The 14123-nt window shown below is 45.2% G+C and overlaps 1 protein-coding gene across 3 annotated transcripts in view; it reads left to right on the top strand.

Moving 5' to 3' along the window:
* WSB2 (WD repeat and SOCS box containing 2) overlaps positions 1-14123 on the top strand; it is a 401974-nt gene that overhangs the window by 310556 nt on the left and 77295 nt on the right. The window lies entirely within an intron of this gene.

Here is a 14123-nt window from a genome sequence, read left to right as displayed (position 1 = left end):
CAGAGTGCTTGGTAACATGTGAGATGGTGCTCTAGCATGAGCTGAGCCTGTCTGCAGCTTTCGGAACCATGTCCTTATAGCTGTTCTATGATATAGCCTACCATATACTCTTAAAGTACCTTATAATCTTAAACGGTTATGGTAACTATGGTTTGGCTTTATCGAAACATGTCGTGTAAGGTGTCTAACACTTTGGAATAACACCCCCATACCATTTCTGGCAATGAGGATATTATTCCTCCCTTCTAGAGGGAGAAGACATGTTGAAACCTACTTACCCGGTTAAAGTTAACCAGAGCCCCAGCATCACAAAATGGATGCTGCTGCCACAGACACAAGTCTGACCTCCTGCTGCTGGGAGTTCTTCCAGCGAGGGAGGCTTGGACAATAGGTTTCCTGCCTAGGGAGGTGCGAGCACCACCCTAGACAGGATTTAGTGTATTGGGGCAGGGAGGGTTGAATGAAACGAGACACTGCCTGGGGCACACAAGGTGTCCCATGCATAGTCCAGTTCAAACCGGTGCTGGGGCACTCCAGCCCCAGCTCTGGCGCGAAACTGGACAAAGGAAAGGGGGTGTAGCCGCTCCCCTTCCTGGTCCCACCCATAGGAGGGACCTTGCAGGTAGCCCAGCCCACTAGCCCAGTATATTAGTAGCTAGTTGGGCCCTGCTAAATTAGATTAACCTGAATCTGCAACTTGAACAGAAACTCTGGACCTTCGACATTCGACCTCAGGAAGAAGACTGAAGAAATCTCCCTTGTGGCCAAGGAGTGACCACCCTGGGCAACCAGGCACCATCCAGCGACCGCTGCTTGCTTTGCGACTGAATCCTACGAGGGACGACTGCAGAGACTGACCAGCGCCGAGACTTCCAGACACCTCTGAACCAGATCCACATCTCCAGTGAAGCTGAGACCCGTGGAGGCGACGAGGGACGTGGCACCGGCGACTTGGGAAAAGTGGCTAGTAACTGACTAGCGGGACTTCTGAGGCTTCCTCGAGGCTGTGCTTGGGGAATTGAGAAGCCCCACTCCCGAGCACCATCTGCAAAGAAGACCAGCTCCCCACACTTCACGTGTTCTGCGTGGGGCCCTTCTGCACCTGTGTTGCTCGACGTGTTGTCCGGTTGCTGGCCCGTTGGCTAGTAGCCTCTGGGACGACGAACCTTTACTTTCAACTTGCTGGTCCGGCTCCTCCAGACTGGCACCCGCTCCACTGTGAAAGAGAAGCACCCCAGACCTTCCTGGTCTGCACCAGAAGCAAGTCCTCCATCCTGCGTGGGTTCCGCTTGCCAAGGCTTGTTAGGTCCTGACTCGACTTCGACGCCGCCGACAGCAAGAGCCTTCGTGGGACAGCTCTCCTCCTGGTCCTGGTCGTCCTCGACGTCTCCTGGTACCCGTGGCTGCTGCGACAAGCTTCACCTCTTCACCTGCATCTTCACGACATCGCCTGGTTCCTTCCCGGCTCCTGGCTGGTGACCTAGACTCTGTCCCTTCTGCTTGCAGGTTCCTTCCTTCTTGATCCCCACCTTGGGATCCACCGGACACTCTGCACTGACTGCCTGTCAGCAACTTTTCTTCAGGCATCCATAGATGAAACCCGACCCAAGTTTACACCTATGCACCCGCAGCCCGTGGGCTAGGTAACTTGGGTACTTCGGTGCTCACAAGGGTATTGACTATCCTTGGGTCTAGTTTCCGAGTCTCGACTTTCTAGCTATACCAGAAGTGTCCTAAAACTGCTTATTTCTAACTGCTAGTGATTCTATCGACTTTTACGCGTGAGTGTTTCCACTCTGCACCTGAATCCCGTGGGCCTCCCACTTCCTAACTGTTGGTAGTATAGTGTAGCCCCAGCGATTCCCTAGGCCTATCCTGTGTTCGTGACAGTGGTCCTTATACCACTTACTTAGTATATGGTTTGCGTGGCCCCTAGGGCCTAACTGTATTACTTACCTGTGTGACTTAATGTATGCTTAAATAAGACTGTGTTGTACCTCGAATCTCATAAAGAGTGCTGAGGGTTTGCCTAGAATAAATACATTCTATTTTTATATATATCTGTTGTGGTGTCCTTTCATTTGGTATTCAAGGGATTACATATGGTATAACAGCTGGCTTCACATGCCATTCAGAGTTTAGCCTAAGACTGCTCTTGTCCATGCTACCACTAGGATAGCTGGTCTATAAGGTTGACTTTACAACCAATCACCATAAGGGTTGTTTGGACTGATACAAGGTGTACACTAGAATTAGTGACATCCTATATCAGGCCAACTTCTCACATGCGCCATCTCGCCATGGCCTCTGCACTCAGTCCATGCCCACGATCCAGGTATTTCGGGGAAGCTGCGTGGTCCGCCACCCCAGTCGCTGCTCGCCTTCCGCCCTGCACTGATGCACTCTTAGGCTGTCGATGCCCAGCCCCTCGTATGCTGTCTCACTAGGGCCCCCGCCTTTGTGTAGTGCCCGGGGTTAGGCTCCACGGCAGCCACGGGGGGAAGCCACAGCCTATGGGTCTGGTGTGCAGGCAGTGGCCCTTTCTGCCGCCTTTCTGTAGGGAGGGTGCACACTCACCAGCGGGGGAGCTGCCTCGCAGCTCAGCGCTCCGCACTCTGCCAGGCACCGATGAATGCCGCGCTGCAGGGACCGCGCGTCCCTCGCTAACTTCCGACGCTGCCGTCGGCCCCTCGGGATACTTGGGGAACGTCCACCGTGCAGCCCACAGTCCGGCCCCGCTACCGCCAGAGTTCTAGCTGGCGGGTGCCATTTTGTCACAGAGTCGGGCAGGCCGGGCCGCACGGAACGAGCGCTGAGGAGCTCCCAGGGTTCACCTTCAATCTGCTGTGGGTCCCGCCGCCTCCCGACGGCTTCCGATGCTGCTGGTCACCGCTTTCTTTCAGGATAATGCTGGATTTCTGGTGTGGAGAAGCTGACTGCTAGTGCAGCTCTGTCAGTGCACGGCCATCTTCGGTGACTGCAAGCCACGCCCCTAGCAGTGGCCTTTCTTGACATTTTGTAGGCATCCTTGGCATTAAAGTGTCTGCCTCAGGCATAATGGTATCAATTCTTGCCCTATCTTGGGCTTCCACACCTGGCATAGCTGTGATAATTCTTAGAGTACTGTGGGCATTCTCTGTATTGTAGTGCCTACCCCTGACACAATGTTCCCCATTTTTGCCATACTGAAAACATCTGTGGGATTATAGAGTCTTTTTCCTGGCATAATTTTGGCCATTCTTGACATCTGGAGCGTATCCCTGGCATAATTGCATGATGGGGCACACTCGTGTCTCATTGTTGCCATTCTTGATGTAAATATGGCCATCCCTGCCAAGGTGGTGTGGCAGTATCTGGTATTTGATGATGCTACATGGAAGGCAACATTTGTCTGTGTGGCAATGGTCCATTATGTACTTGATGAAAATGATTAGCTGATGAAGCCCTCAAGAAATCCGACTGGCAAAGGGTATATACTAAATGCAGATCAGTGACTAGAAAAATCTGATTAAAATGAATTGAGTCTGCAGGACATATTTAACCCTTCAACTAATATACAAGATACCACCTAAAAAAGACCTCAAATATAAAACAACCACAGTCACTTAAATACATATACGAGGTGAACATGTGCCCCGATACCGCGATTTTGTCAGGGGAGTGTGTGGTGATTTAAGGATTTGCTATTTGGACTTTAATGCCTAATCTGCTAATGTGTTGGTCATTGTGCCATCAAAGAGAAGGGAGAAGCAGCAAACTAAAGTACATGAATTAGGGTAGTTCTACCAATAAGGATAGCTGTGTGACGGAAACAGTTACTTGCCCTCACACTGAGACCGTGGGAGTTAGATATGGCAAAATGGTTAATGGTGGATTGTGGTAAGAAGTATACTGTCTGACCATTAGAGCAGTGGACGAGGGATATTGGTATGGAAGGTGGTATTGGCCGAATTAGAACTATTCACAGATGATAACCCACCTTAGGCTATGTAATTGATCGACTGAAACAGAAGTAGAACTTTTGTAGACCCAGCAAAACTTTTTATGCAATTAAGCCGAAAAAAAGCCACTGTTTATGCTGTCTTGGATAACTTGAAAATGTGGAAGTGTCTGTACTGATTTAATAAGTTGTGAGAAAAGCATTGAAATGAAGCACCCAAAATGTTTAATGTTTAGTGATTTAAGCGGTATGTTGCCCTGTATGTAATATGTTGGAATTTACAAAACAAAATAAATTTAAAAACAAAAGAAAATGATTAGCTGATTTCTGGTCATTAAACAGTTATTTACTGAAAAATAATTGCTAGTATTGTTCATGAAAATTAGAAGCTTTTGCGTTTGGGAATTGTTTATTCATCCAAAATGAAAAGTCTGTGTATTTTCATAAATGGACAAACTGATGTATGGGGCAAAACTATTGTATTTGTAAAATGTTTTTAAAGCTGATGTTTGAGTGATAATTCATGCATAGTTCAGGAAAACTTTTGTTTACTTTGGGGCAGCTGGTGCTTCCTTCTATAGCTTTTATTTCATGAATTGTTGTATGTATTTGTAAAGCCCGTGAGGGTATCCTGGAGCCGAGCAGTGTGTGCTTCTACGGCTGCCTATGGTAGATTGCCTAATTGGAAAATCGAGTCTTCAGCTTTTTGCAGAGTTCATGAAGAGAGGAGGAGGGTCTGATGTGCAGTGGGAGGCTGTTTCATGTTTTAGGAGTGATGTAAGAGACTGCTCTTCCACTTCAACCTGTTCTGTGTATGCATGCAATGTGTGCGAGCAGGAGTCCAGAAAAGCAGAGGTGTCAAGGTGGGTGGTGGATGGAGATGCAACTGTTTGGGAAGGTAGGGCCCGAGTTATGTAGTGCTTTGAGGAGTTTGAAATGAGTGCATTTGCTTATCCATAGTCAGTGAAGCTCCGAGGTGTGGTGTGATTCGAGTTTTGTGTGGGAGGTTGGGGATAAGTGTGGCTGCCAAGTTATGGATTTTCTGTAGTCCTTAAGTGAGTTGCTTAGTGACCCCGGCATAAAGGGTGTTCCTCTACTCTAACTTGCTGGTGAATAGGGCATGAATGACAGTTTTTATAGTGTTGTTTGGAAACCATTTGAAGATCTTACTCAGCATCTTTAGGGTATTGAAGGAGGATGCTGTGACGGTGTTGACTTGTGCAGTCATGCCCACTTTGCTGGCGACGATTATTCCAAAGTTCCTGGTGTGGGTGTTTGGTGTGGTTCCGAGTTCGGCAGGCCACGAAATTAAGTCCCCTGGTGAGGTGTTCCTGACAAAGATCACTATTTCTGTCTTGTCAGTTTTGAACTTGAGATAGTTGCCTCTCATCCAGCTAGCAACTTCGGTCATTCAGGCTGTGAACTTGTTTATGTGTGGGGTCTTATCCAAAAGGAAGAGTATGAATTGTGTGTCATTGGCGTACAAGGCCCTTATGGGGATGTCATGTGTTTCCTGCATGGCCCATTGTAGTTTTCCCTATGTTAGCCTAATTATGCACGTTGGAGGACGCATTTTCTTTTGCACACATTGCTATACAAACACGCTTGCATTTGTGCTACACTGTACTTTTACATGGAACCTGCAAATGTTTGCATGTTCTGTTTTTATCCTGGGATTTAAGCTGAACATCATAGACCGGGTCAAACAATAATGCCCCTTGTTCTCTCTGGTCAGCCACTAGCACCTATACATAACACGAGAATGCAGCTGCTGTTTGAGCAGACATGCCTTGGCAAATAACTGAGAAAAAGAGTTTAAACACACATTTGAGCGAAGATTCTGTAGCAAGATTGCTACGTCAGCTGAGATGTAGAACATCTATCTGTGTATGCTAAGGTACACGATCCGCCACTAATCCCAGAGATCTTTGATATACAATCACCTAGCTTCAGTAGAAGGGAGGAAGGGTTAAGGATATTCTGTCTTATAACACGACAGGGCTTTTTATGATTTATGGTTTATTGACCATGCTACCAGTATTTTTAGTATCATTTGTTTCATAATTGTGGCACAAATACTGCATTTTAGGACCCAATAGTCTCAATAAATATTCTAAACATCCTTCGTGTCACTAGTTTATTTTATTGTGGGCGAGTATGAGTGAGAGAGCGAAAGGGCGTGTCCTGTTATCCAGTATTGGGGTATGAATCATCCCCGTCGCCGAGATGGGAGTCCCGCGGTAAAATACAAAAGTAGTGCCATAAGTAATAAATAGGCCAAAGGCTATATCTTAGTAGCCTATCTACATCCTTATATGAAAAGGACTAGAAGTCAGCTGCAACCAATCCGCTATCAGCACCCTCTAGAACACTCCCAACAGAAGCAGTTCTCCTCAGATTTTCACCGCACGTCGTGTGTGAAGGGAGTCTCCCTGAGCTCTGCTCAGTTTCTTCAGCTATTACTTATCCAAGATTATACTTCATGTTTAATTTCTCAGACCCTGGCGCAAATATGGCAGTAATGTGGCAGAGTGGCAGAAAACAAGGTAATAGACTATGAAATATGTTTAACCATTTCCTCAAAAACTCTCACGTTCTGAGAGAATGAGGCTTGTATTGGGACTACAGAAACTTAAATCCGTCACTTCTGATGAGGACAATGATGATTCCTTCACCTCATAGGAGAGAGGTCAAAGGGAGAGGTTGCGCCAAGAGTCTCCAGAGGGCGCGCAAGAAAGCCATAGAAAAGACTTACCTTGAGTCTTGATAAGGCTTTCCTCGGAGGCAGATCCTACTACTCCCTATTCATCCCTGACACTACATGAGGGAAATCCTCATAACCTGGCAATAAGGAGTCTATAACAAAACTCCATGCCTGCTATTTCTGCCTCATCAATTTTGACCTCATCTACGATGGCCTCATCTACGATGGCGTCTAAGACAGCCTCATCTATGACGGTCGTCAATGATGGCCTCATCTACGACGGTCGTCGACGACTGCATCATCTACGACGGTCATCGACGGGCTAATCTACGACGGTCGTCTAAGACGGCCTCGTCTAAGACGGCCTCGTCTAAGACGGCCTCGTCTAAGACGGCCTCGTCTAAGACGGCCTCGTCTAAGACGGCCTCTTCTAAGACGGCCTCGTCTACGACGGCCTCATCTAAGACTGTTGTCAACGACGGCCTCGTCTACGACGGTCGTCGACGACAGTCGTCGGCGACGGCCCCGTCGGCGACGGTCGTCGACGAAAGTCGGCGACGACGGCCTCGTCGACGACAGTCGGCGAAGGCCTCGTCGACGACAGTAGTCGGCGACGGCCTCCTCGACTATGTCCGTCTACATCTATGACGGTAGTCTATGATGACGAACTCATCTGCGGTAACCTCGCCTACATAACCATGTCTACGATGGCCTAGTCTGTGATGACTACGTCCTGTACAACGGTCTCGTAGATGACAAAAGAATGTCAACATCAGCATAGTCGTCTGCTTCTACCTAGGCAACTATGATCTCAATGGCAATACACCATAGTCATCAACAAATACAGAAGACAGATAGTCCAGAATAACTTAATGACACAAATTAAGGGGACTAATATGAGTAAGTCTGTAACAGCACCCAATATATGGAGAGGCAATATATGGAGCAAATTCACTACTTCGCTCCGCTTCCAACTTTACAGCATAGGTCAGATCTATGTAGGGGGTGTTACAGGACTACTACTAACACTTCCTAGAGACTGCAAAGCCACATTGTGCCCGGTATGTCCGCATACTCCGATGCTCCTGCCACAAAAGAGTTATCACAAGGTCGAAAAAAAAGGAAAGACACTTTTACCTTTCCATTCCTGGGAACGACCCATTCATATCTGGTCTTGATAGGGAGAAAGCCCACAACTGCTGGATTCCCCATCAGATGATTTTTGATGGTTTCCAGACCATTATGAACGTGCAGCCAAACGCTTCTATCTTCCAAAAGCAAATAAGAAATGGTCTGTTCTCCTTCTGATTTTAAATAGAAAAGCTGTGAGACCTATTCTAGTTGTTCATTTATCCGGGAGGAATTGCAATCATGAGAAACCCTGTCACGTATAAGCCAGCCTTACAAGCAAGGAGACGTTCTGAACTATGCCTGGTGTTACTGTGGGGCTGGTATAATTACGAGATGTAGTCCAACATTGCCACATACATAGAATTTCTTCAGGAAGACAGATGGGGCACAAATGACAAGAAATAAATCCCCAGGAGGGACCGAAACGCCTCATGGCCGACGAATATTAAACTATTGATGCACAGAAACGTGGTCCGTGCCTGCTTTCCGAATACCTGAGACGGTGAATGGTGAGAAGCAGTGAGTGACGAGATATATATATATATATATATATATATATATATATTATAATCCAAGATGCCCCAAAGCAACGGGACGGCACTCAACGGCGCTCTCAATAGTGACAAACCTCGCGCCGCTCGCCTGCGTGCTCCCAGGAAATCATCCACAAAGCCGACGCGTTTCGAGGCCTTACGCCTCTTCTTCTTGGGCAGACAAAAGTACACTGAGCGTTCACCATTGTATTGCTTTATTTAGTATATACCCTTGGTAGGTGTGGCTTCATTGGCCTGATGGTATGCTGGGACTTGTAGTCCTAAATGGTGAATGTTAGTTTTTTCCTTTGTAGGTACAGCGCATTGTTTGTCTGATTAAAACCATTTGAACTTCCTTAGTAGGATGGGATGCAGGAAAACGGGCTTTTATTTCGGCATTAGAGCGCCACGCTTCGTGAGGTGAGAATGTTCTCTTCACAGCCTTTTCCTTCTTATAGAGAAAATGGTGCTCTGTCCCCACGGCAAGGGCTGCCGTGTCAATATTATAATCCAAGATGCCCCAAAGCAACGGGACGGCACTCGACGGCGCTCTCAATAGTGACAAACCTCGCGCCGCTCGCCTGCCTGCTCCCAGGAAATCATCCACAAAGCCGACGCGTTTCGAGGCCTTACGCCTCTTCTTCTTGGGCAGACAAAAGTACACTGAGCGTTCACCATTGTATTGCTTTATTTAGTATATACCCTTGGTAGGTGTGGCTTCATTGGCCTGATGGTATGCTGGGACTTGTAGTCCTAAATGGTGAATTTTCGTTTTTTCCTTTGTAGGTACAGCGCATTGTTTGTCTGATTAAAACCATTTGAACTTCCTTAGTAGGATGGGATGCAGGGAAACGGGCTTTTATTTCGGCATTAGAGCGCCACGCTTCGTGAGGTGAGAATGTTCTCTTCACAGCCTTTTCCTTCTTATAGAGAAAATGGTGCTCTGTCCCCACGGCAAGGGCTGCCGTGTCAATATTATAATCCAAGATGCCCCAAAGCAACGGGACGGCACTCGACGGCGCTCTCAATAGTGACAAACCTCGCGCCGCTCGCCTGCCTGCTCCCAGGAAATCATCCACAAAGCCGACGCGTTTCGAGGCCTTACGCCTTTTCTTCTTGGGCAGACAAAAGTACACTGAGCGTTCACCATTGTATTGCTTTATTTAGTATATACCCTTGGTAGGTGTGGCTTCATTGGCCTGATGGTATGCTGGGACTTGTAGTCCTAAATGGTGAATGTTCGTTTTTTCCTTTGTAGGTACAGCGCATTGTTTGTCTGATTAAAACCATTTGAACTTCCTTAGTAGGATGGGATGCAGGAAAACGGGCTTTTATTTCGGCTTTGGGGCATCTTGGAATATATATATATATATATATATATATATAGATATAGATATAGATATATATATATAGTAGAGATTTACAGGCAGTCAAAGCTTCCTGGAGTGCTTTCTACACCAAATTGATAGCCTGGAAATCTGCAGGACTATTGACTTTGAATTAATTTAAATTTTTAAAGGTTGAACATCCCATCATTCCTGTGATTTATTTTATACCCAAAATTCACAAGGATGCACGCAACCCTCCAGGTAGACCCATAATTTCTTACAGGATCATGTTAAAAAATTGCTTTCGTATGTACAAGATACTGGGGATTTCCTAAACAAAATCAATCATGTTAAATGGGAACCAGGGTATGTGTTAATTTCCTTAGATGTAGCTTCTTTATACACCAGCATTCATCACAGGGACGGCTTAAAAGCTGTGGAACATTTTTTGAACACACGACCCATTAACAGACTTCTATATAACAAAATGATTCTGACCATGATTTCCACTTCTTTGGAAAACAACTTCTTTCTGTTCCATAATCAGATCTTTCAACAAGTTAGGGGCGTTGCCATGGGGGCTTGCTTCTCTCCAAGCTATGCCTGTCTCCATATGGGACTCTGGGAGGAGCAGGTCCTCATGGCAATTTATGGCGAAACTCTAAGGACGCAGATTGTGTGCTGGTACAGGTACATTGACGACTTGTTTTTAATTTGGAATGGTACTGAACAGGCGGCACAAGATTTTATTGAGAAATTGAATATCAATGACGTAAATCTTAAATTTACTGCCCAGATGAGTAAGAGCAGGATATTCTACTTGGATGTGGAGGTCTTTGTAGACCACAATAAATTGGAAACAAGACTCCATAGAAAACCCACATCTGGCAATACAGTCCTACATGCACAGAGCCATCATCCTGCACATCTAATCAGTAGCATCCCCTTTGGGGAGATGCTGCGGATACGTAGGATTTGCAGCTCGGACAGGGAATGTACACTAGCTCAATTGGAATGCAGAGAGAGATTTCTAGACAGGGGATACTCTGAAAACATTTTGGATCAAGCTATGACAAAGGCTAACAAAATAGGGAGACCAAATGCATTGAGGTAGAAAGCCACTATCGATATCCATCAAGATCAGCCTACTCGATTGATATTAACATATAACAAACAGCACAAAACACTACGTAGGATCATCAGCAAGAGTTGGCCTTTAGTCTGCAATGACCCTGTTCTAGGAAAAGGACTAACCAAATCCCCTAGCATTGCTTTTAGGAAAGCACGGTCCATGAGCAGCTCTCTAGTCAAGAGCAGCCCAGAAGTCAGACATACCAAAACATGGCTTGACAACAGAAAGGGATTTATTAAATGTGTCACATGCAAAGCCTGTAAATATGGTATTATCACACAACTGTATCAAACGCCATTTCTGCCCAACCCAGTAAAAATTACAAAAGCTCTCAACTGTAAGACCGAGTATGCGGTTTGTGCTGGAGTGCTCTTGTGGCCTGCGTTACGTTGGGAGCACGAAATTGCAGGTCCACAAACGGGTGCTCCAGCACATTAGAGCCATCATTAACGGTGATGCCGCCTACCCAGTGGCGAGGCACTTTAGGGAGTGCCATGAGAATAATTTGTCGCATCTTAAATATTTTGCTATAGACACGGTTTTACCACTGAGAAGGGGTGGCAACCGTGAACGACTATTGCGACAGATGGAAACAAGGTACATATTAGAACTTGACAGTAAAGCACCTCAGGGGTTGAATGCGAGTGAGGATTTCTTCACTTGTCTATAATAATGATCTATTACTGGCAGATATTTTAGTTCAGACATACTGCTGCCTCCTGATTGAATCAACAATGAAACTGACGATTTTATAAGAATTTAATCATATTTTTAATAAATATTTTTCCCCTTTTTTTTATGTGTTTACATACCAAATTCACGGCTGTGATTGGATGTAATATATATGAAAGCGTATTTTGCACATAACACATTGCACTTACTTTTTCCCACTAGAAGATGTTTGGGCCCACTGGGGCGGATATTCCAGAATCTTTCTTTCATGTAATATGTCCTTTACGTTGCAATAACTTGATTATTAGGATCCTGAGTTGTTGGTAATACCACTTGGTATTTAGGCTTGAATTGAGCTGCTAACAATGAAGCTTTAAATGTAACAATTTTAGCCTTGTACTCCAAGAGATAGGATTGGATCCGCAATCATGTTGCTAATTCTATTGGGTGCATCGGTTGAACTGTTTTAACATTTTAGCTGAGGATTTTAGCATTTTCATAATATTTTATGAATGCTATCATTTTATCCATAAATATTTATTTATGTATATATTTATTGAGTTCAGCGCCAATTTGCACTCTGATATTTATCATTGTACTGTATTGCGTTGTAATTTGCACTGATTTGGGAACGTATTACGAGTACTAGGACAACCTGTTGTCTATGTTCATGAATTCTTGTGGGAGTGTCTTAACACGTATTCTTGAGCACTAGCACTTTAAAAAGATGAAAAAACTCTCCGTTAGCGTATCATGTGATCAAGGCCTCCTCGAGGCTGAAACGCGTAATGGCGATGGTGCAGGGCATTTGAGAAATAAACTTCGGATGTGCACAAAACTCTGGGTCTATCTTCGTCTTGTGGAAAGGATGTTGGTGACGGAGGAATGGGGATATATATATATATATATATATATATATATATATATATATATATGTTGAAACCTCCTCATCAGTAAATATATATTGCGCTATAGATATAGCATCAACAGGTAATTCACAACTGGCAGGGCCAGTGGTCCTTAGACGCCAATGTTGGTACAAGACCACTGAATATAGAACCTGTTCTGTTTGGCAAGCATGTTGACGAAACCTTGCAAGCAGTCAAGAATGATTCTGAAACCGCAATATTTTTTGTCTCAATCAATTTCAGGAGAAACACCCTTTTGAGGCACTTGTGAAAGAGATACTCATCTGTATCAAGAATGATGCCACAGGTATCGGATTTAATGACGCTATCAGTAGCCTTTAGGCTAGTTTACCTACAGTGACAACGTTCTAGTGCTGCTTACGCCATACTCTGGGAGAAACAGTTCCAAAATGGTGTCATCTACTCCACCAAAAGGAGGGTGCCTCCCTCCCCCCCCCCCCCCCCCCCCCCCCCCCCTGATCTGCCTCTGCCTCGAAAAGGAGTGATGGCTACGCTACCCGGAGGTTCCATAGAGAAAGGAGTACATTTTAAGCAAACAGGGTTCTAGTCTTGTTTTTTCTTCATAGACATGAAAATAAAGGATAGGCTATCCATCGTAGACCTCTGGAAATCAAACAATTATTTCTGAAAGCAATGCTGTTACGTGGTCACCCTCTCTGACACCACATGACAGCTCTGAATTTACAGGATTCATACTTCCACTTTCCTCTCGTGCATTAAAGCCCGGACATTTGGCTTCAGTTCAACTTCCTGCATTTTACCTACTGCATAGCCCTGTGGCAGTTTCTTTCAGGACGAAGGGTCATCGGGTATTCCCCTACCTCTGCAACTGCTTGATTTAAGTACCAAAGACATTTTAATTGTCCACAGCCACAGAAGCTTGCTTAAAGTTGTTTCACTAACTAGGTCCCCTTGTGACTTATCTAACATCATCAACTCATTCATTCCAGAAGATTCTGTTCCTAGGCCGCAACACTTGATACTGTCCAAGACAAAAGGCTTTCTATCCTAAGCCAAGCAACTAAGTTGTAGGAACTACTCTAAAAAAAAGAATAATAATAATAAAAAAGAAAAGCAATCAGTGCGTTGGATCTATTAGCTTCTGGACATCATGTCCTCAGCTATCAATATGATCCCTTCTTGCGCACCTGGAAATTAGACTCTTACAGGTACAGCTACAAAACTATCGATGCAATCTAAAAAAATCGTTCAGGGGCCTGGTGATCTTGGCACATGTATGATGAAATACTCAGAATGGTACTATTAGAGGGCCTCACGTTTTTACCCTAAATTCCTCACTTCATAATGACTATAGAAGCCACCCTGGAGAGCTGGGGGTAGTCATCTACAGACCTTACAAATTCGAGGAAAATGGTCTCCGGTCCAAAAGAGCATGCATATCAATCACCTACAGCTCAAATCCATCCAACTCTGTCTCCAAGTTATCCTGCCAATGATAGCAGAGTCTTCGGTGTTAGTTTGCACGGGCAATACCACCAGCATGCAATGAAGCGGCCTCCACAAATAAAGTTTGATCGGTCGGCACCAAATCGTTCTGGGACAAACTGGCTCTACTTTTCTTTGCAACAAACGATACCCGCAAATGCCAATTCTATGCAACTTGTCATCCACATCCAGGATCATGAAGGAAAACTTTTCAACACATAGTCTAGGATCTCGGTTTAATTTTTCCCCTGATACCTTTAATACATAAGGTTCTCAGCAACAGAAAAGCGGAGCAGGGTTCTCTCATC

The sequence above is a fragment of the Triturus cristatus genome, chromosome 11, assembly GCF_964204655.1.
Source record: "Triturus cristatus chromosome 11, aTriCri1.1, whole genome shotgun sequence".
NCBI classification, from domain to species: domain Eukaryota; kingdom Metazoa; phylum Chordata; class Amphibia; order Caudata; family Salamandridae; genus Triturus; species Triturus cristatus.
The sequence above is the reverse complement of the archived record's forward strand: the minus strand, read 5'-3'. Positions and strand labels throughout refer to the sequence as shown.